Here is a 5,356-nt window from a genome sequence, read left to right on the forward strand (position 1 = left end):
TAGTTCTTGCTGAGAAGAGTCAGGAAAGACAGAGTTTATAACAATGTCAAGAGAAGCAATGGAAGAGGAAGTGGAAATAAGGGAAATTTAGACCTCCTTCTAATTCAGAACTATGTTCGTATTTTCCTAGGGTTAATGCTTACTCACTCACTTCAGTGCCAATGCATGTTTTATTTATTTATTTAAAAAGGCACATTTATTCAGCTTCATGGTCAGACTATTACATTTAGCCATCAACAGTATGGGTGCAAAAAAAAACACCTACATTAAAACCCTTTGTTGGAGTGCTTTCCATAGAACAGAAGCTAAAATACCTGTTACACAATTAGTCACAAATACAGTCCTCAATTTTTTTTGCCCATACACATGAGTGTTGTCTAAAACATGTCTCCTTTGTAGCAGCTAGGCCCTGCCACCACTGCGTTTGGCTGAGTTCACAAATGTGTTGTAACCTGTAGCTTCCCCATCACTTCTCTGGCTCTCCTCTCCTGCTGAGCTTTGTTTCCTGGCAGTAATTAAAACCTTCTGCCACTGCCAGAGGTCCTGCTGCTGCTGGAACTGCCATAGCCACCTTGGTTTTGTGGTTTGGCAAAGTATTGGCCTCCACCACCACAGGGGCCAGCACTTCTGCCTCCAAAGTTTCATCCCTTCGTGGGTCCAAAATTTGAAGATCGTTGTAACTGCCAAAATCATTGTAGCTTCCGCCACCTCCAAAATTGCTTCCACCATTACCAAACCCATTACAGCCATCCCTACTGCCATCACAGCCACCGCCACCACGGCTGCCACCAAAGGCATCTCGACCGCTGAAGTTTCCTCCACGACCAAAGCTGTCATTCCCACCAAAGCCCCCTCCAAGACCACCACCAAAGCTTCCAGAACGACTTCCAGCTCTTTGGCTGGATCTCTTGCTTAGATAGGGCTTTCCTTACTTCACAGTTGTGGCCATTCACAGTGCGGTATTTCTGAATGACAATCTTGTTTAATGAGTCAAGGCCATCAAATGTTATGAAAGCAAAGCCTCTCTTTTTGCCGCTGCCTCGGTCAGTCATGATTTCAATCACTTCAATTTTCCCATACTGTTCAAAATAATCTCTTAGGTGATGTTCTTCAGTGTCTTCTTTAACGCCACCAACAAAAATCTTTTTCACAGTTAAGTGGGCACCAGGTCTTTGAGAATCTTCTCTTGAGACGGCCCTCTTTGGTTCCACAACTATTCCATCCACCTTGTGTGGCTTTGCCTTCATGGCTGCATCCACCTCCTCCACAGCGGCATATGTGACAAACCCAAAGCCTCTGGAGCACTTGGTGTTTGGATCCCTCATTACCACACAGTCTGTGAGCATTCCCCATTTGCTCAGAATGGCAGACTCTCATCGGTTGTTTCAAAGATCACATCTCTGAAGAGGAGCTTCTGCAGCTGTTCAGGCTCTTTGGGAGACTCTGACTTAGACATGATGGCAGTGGAGGGGGGAGACATCAACGATGCTTACTCCCCAGCGTCCACTGGCAGAAAGGAGTAATCTAACGACCGTATCTCCCAATGCATGTTTTAAATAGTGAGCTATGTATAGGGCACTTACTCTTATGTTAAGAGCTGTTTGATCATCTGAGGTCTGACTAAAAAAGCAAACAAACAAAAAGTTCCTATTTTCAAAGAACCAAATCTAACTGGAAGAATGCAACAAAACCAGAAACAGCTGTGGTGCAATTAGTTTACTGGTGCAGACGGATGACGGAGAACTTGAGTCTGGTGGTTGCAGGAATGCCTGGAGCTGACGTGGCAAAAGGGGTGGGACTTGATTTGAATAAAAAGAAGAGGAAGGGGGAAAGGAAGGGTGAAGAGGAGAGAAGAGGAGGGGCTATTATAGCCCAGAAGCTCTTGCACCCCCAAGGCGGACACTGTAGCTGGCCTTTTATAGAGGATCAATAATGTTTGTTCATAAAAAGAGGGAAGATGGATGGGGGGTAGGGGCACAGCTGAGCTGCCTCAGGGGACAGAGAGGAAACAGACCTAGAAACATGACAAAGAGGGGAAGCAGATGATGGAGGGGCTCACACATAGGCAGAGAGAGTTTAGATTTGATAGAGTAGGAAATAGAACTCCACTAAAAGTTTTCGTTTTATTTTTTAAATTAACATACAATAAAATAGACTGCTTTGTGTGTGTACAGATCTATGAATTTTAACACTTTTATCTACCACCATAATCAGGACACAAGACAATGTCATCACTCCAGAAATCTCCTCTGTGCTCTCCCTTTGCGGTCACACCTTTCTCCCTTCCCTAACCTCTGGCAACCACTGGTGTGTTCTCCCTCACTGTAGTTAGTCTTTTTGAGAAGGTCATATAAATGGAATTATACTGTATGTAACCTTTTGAGACTGACTTCTTTCACTCAGCTTAATGCTTTGGAGATTCTTCTAAGCCGTTATGTGTATTAACAGTTTATTCCTTGCTGAGTAGTATTCCACTGTTAACTTACTCATCCATTAAACTAAGACATTTTGTTTGCTTCCAGTTTTTGATATTTATGGATAGATCTGCTATAAACATTTGTGTACAGATTTTTGTGTAAACATAAGTTTTTATTTCTTTAGGATAAGTACCCCTGGAATGGTATTTCTAGGTCATATGGTAAGTGTATGTTTAACTTTATAAGAGACTGTCAAACTGATTTCCATTTTGCATTTCCACCAGAAATGTGTGACAATTCCAGTTTCTCTGCATCCTTGCCAGTATTTGGTATTTCTAGTGTTTTTTATTTTAGCCTTAAAATAGCTTTGTACATATTGTGGTTTTAGTTTGCTTTTACCACTATCAATTGAGGTTGAATTTTTTTTCATGTGCTTATTTGCTTCTGTATACCCTCTTCAGTGAAGTGTCTCTTTAAGTCTCTTCTGTTATGTTGTTTTAGCTGGTTGTTTGTTTTTTTACTGTTAAATTTTGAGCATTCTTTACATATTCTGGTAACAAGTCCTTTGTTAGATATATGATTTGCAAATATTTCCCCCCAGTTTGTTACTTCTCTTTTCTGTGTCTTTCACAGAACCAAAATGTTTAATTTTGATCAAATTTAATTTATCAATTTTTAATTTTATGGATCCTGTTTTTTTGGGTTTGTGTTTAAGAACTTACAGGGTAGGAAAGAATTCTTTTTCTTACTACTCTCCCAGCTTCTTCTGGTGGGGTCTGTAAATTGAACTGACAAAAAAAATAGATTAACAAGAAAAAGTATACAAATATATTTAAGTTTAATGTAACATCAGATTCTTCAGAGGGAAATGAACACCTGAAGAAACAGTTAAGCCTGAGCATGTGTATGCTAGGTTTGATGAAGACTGAAAAATCGTGGACAAACGTGATGACACAGAAAGGTATGAGCTAAGGGGAGTAAACTGGGGGAAACCTAGTAAGTTTGTCTAGATTCCCCTTGGTGTCCCTCTGTCTTCAGAGATAAGAATGCTCCTTTCTTCCAGGTAGAAGATGCTTCACATGAGTGTCTTACGATCTACTTCAGAGGATAAGGAGGAAGTCAGAGAATCCTTCCTGCACCTGCTTTCTCTCAAATTCCTTCAGCTTAAAATATTCAATATGCCAAGATGCCGTATTTTAGGGTAGCATGTTCTGAATCTTGTCAAACTCTTTCCCTAAGCCCAGGTCATGAAGATTTTTACCTATATCTTTTTTTTAGTAGTTTTATACCTTCACGTTTTACATTTAAGTCTCTGATCCATTTTGAGTTAATTGTTGTTTAAAGCGTGAAGATTAGATCCAAGTTTTTTGGTTGTGGTTGTGGTTGTTTTTGCCTATGGGTGTCCAGTTGTTCCAACATCATTTGTTACTATAGTATTCTTCCTTGAATTTCCTCTGTATCTTTGTCAAAAATCAATTGGTCATATTTACGTGGTAGATCTATTTCTAAATTCACTATTCTGTTCCATTAATCTACATAACTGCCCTTTTGCCAATACACAATGTGTTGTTTACTGTGGCTTTAGAGTATGTCTTAAAATGAGGTAGTGTGAGCCCTTCAGTTTTATTCTTCTGTTTTCAAAATTGTTTGAGCTCTTCTGGTTTCTGTGTCTTTCCATATCAATTTCAGTATTGACTCGTTTATATCTTCAAAAGATCCAGCTGAGAATTTGATTGCGATCCCTTTAAATCTGTAGACTGATGTGGAGAGAATTGACATCTTTGCTAAGTTTTTGAATAAGAGAGTGAAATGACCACTCTTCACTTATGGGAACTTCATTTGCATAGGGAGAATAGATGGAGGCCATTTTTATATTTTCTGTACTATTCCCAGCCTAAAAGAACTGCTGAGGGACTTCCCTGGTGGTCCAGTGGGGAAGACTCTGTGCTCCCAATGCGGGGGGGCCCGGGTTTGATCCCTGGTCGGGGAACTAGATCCTGCATGCATGCCGCAACTAAGACCCGGTGTAGCCAAAATAAATGAAATTTAAAAATAATAATAATAAAAAAGAACTGCTGAGCCTGGAAACCCACTCACCTTGACCTCTGGTCCATTAGGAACAAGAGGCTCCAGTCACCCTTCACCCCATGCCTTTAGAACACTTGTTTGGTTTTGGAGGTTTCTCTCACTAGTTCCATTAATGCAAGTTTGACATCTTATATAAGGCCCAGACATCAAGCACATGCTTGTTCAACTGTCTTACTACATTCCCATGGACCAAGATGCTCTAGTTCTAGCCTCTAACTTCCTATGTAGGAAAAAATGCCGGCAATAATTAACATCTTTATAATCTGAAACAGCAGGGAGACAATTTTGTCTAATTTAAGGTGAAAAAGAAATGGGAGTTGTAGATATCTGGTCTCTCAGGGACCTGTTGTGGGATCTGGAGAAAGACAAAGAGTTTGGCCTTCATCTTTGCAACAGAGACGAGACTAACAATATTTACGAGGAACAGCTAGTCAAAGCAGAAAGTGTTATAATTTTTAGGAGAAATTGAATGCTCAAACCATAACCTTGTTTGGTCTTAACCTGTATTCACAGGGCCAGAGTAAAGTGTTTTTGTTTGCTTGTTTTATTACTTTTTAAAATGACCAAGTTGAAAGGATAGTAAATCAACCCCAATTTTATCATGAGAACATATAGCTACAAAAGCAGCCTTCTGAGTTGCACGGGGATGGCTAGAGAATGAAAAGAGAGTTTGTATTCACTGTTTCAATGGCAAAAACTACCTGTAATTATTTCCTCAGTGGGGCTGCATAAAACTTGGTTTCCATTTAATCTTATAGTAAACAATTTCTATATTTCATGTCATGGATTAGAATGAAAACGGAGATAGTTCATCAACACTGATCTGCGATATAAAAAAGAACAGTGAAGCC

The 5,356-nt window shown here is 39.9% G+C and overlaps 1 pseudogene; it reads right to left on the minus strand.

The window, feature by feature from the left end:
* Positions 1-515: 515 nt before the first annotated feature.
* On the minus strand, positions 516-1,456 carry LOC116763200 (annotated as a pseudogene).
* Between the last annotated feature and the right edge of the window lie 3,900 nt (positions 1,457-5,356).

Source organism: Phocoena sinus, chromosome 12 (assembly GCF_008692025.1).
Source record: "Phocoena sinus isolate mPhoSin1 chromosome 12, mPhoSin1.pri, whole genome shotgun sequence".
Lineage (NCBI taxonomy): Eukaryota > Metazoa > Chordata > Mammalia > Artiodactyla > Phocoenidae > Phocoena > Phocoena sinus.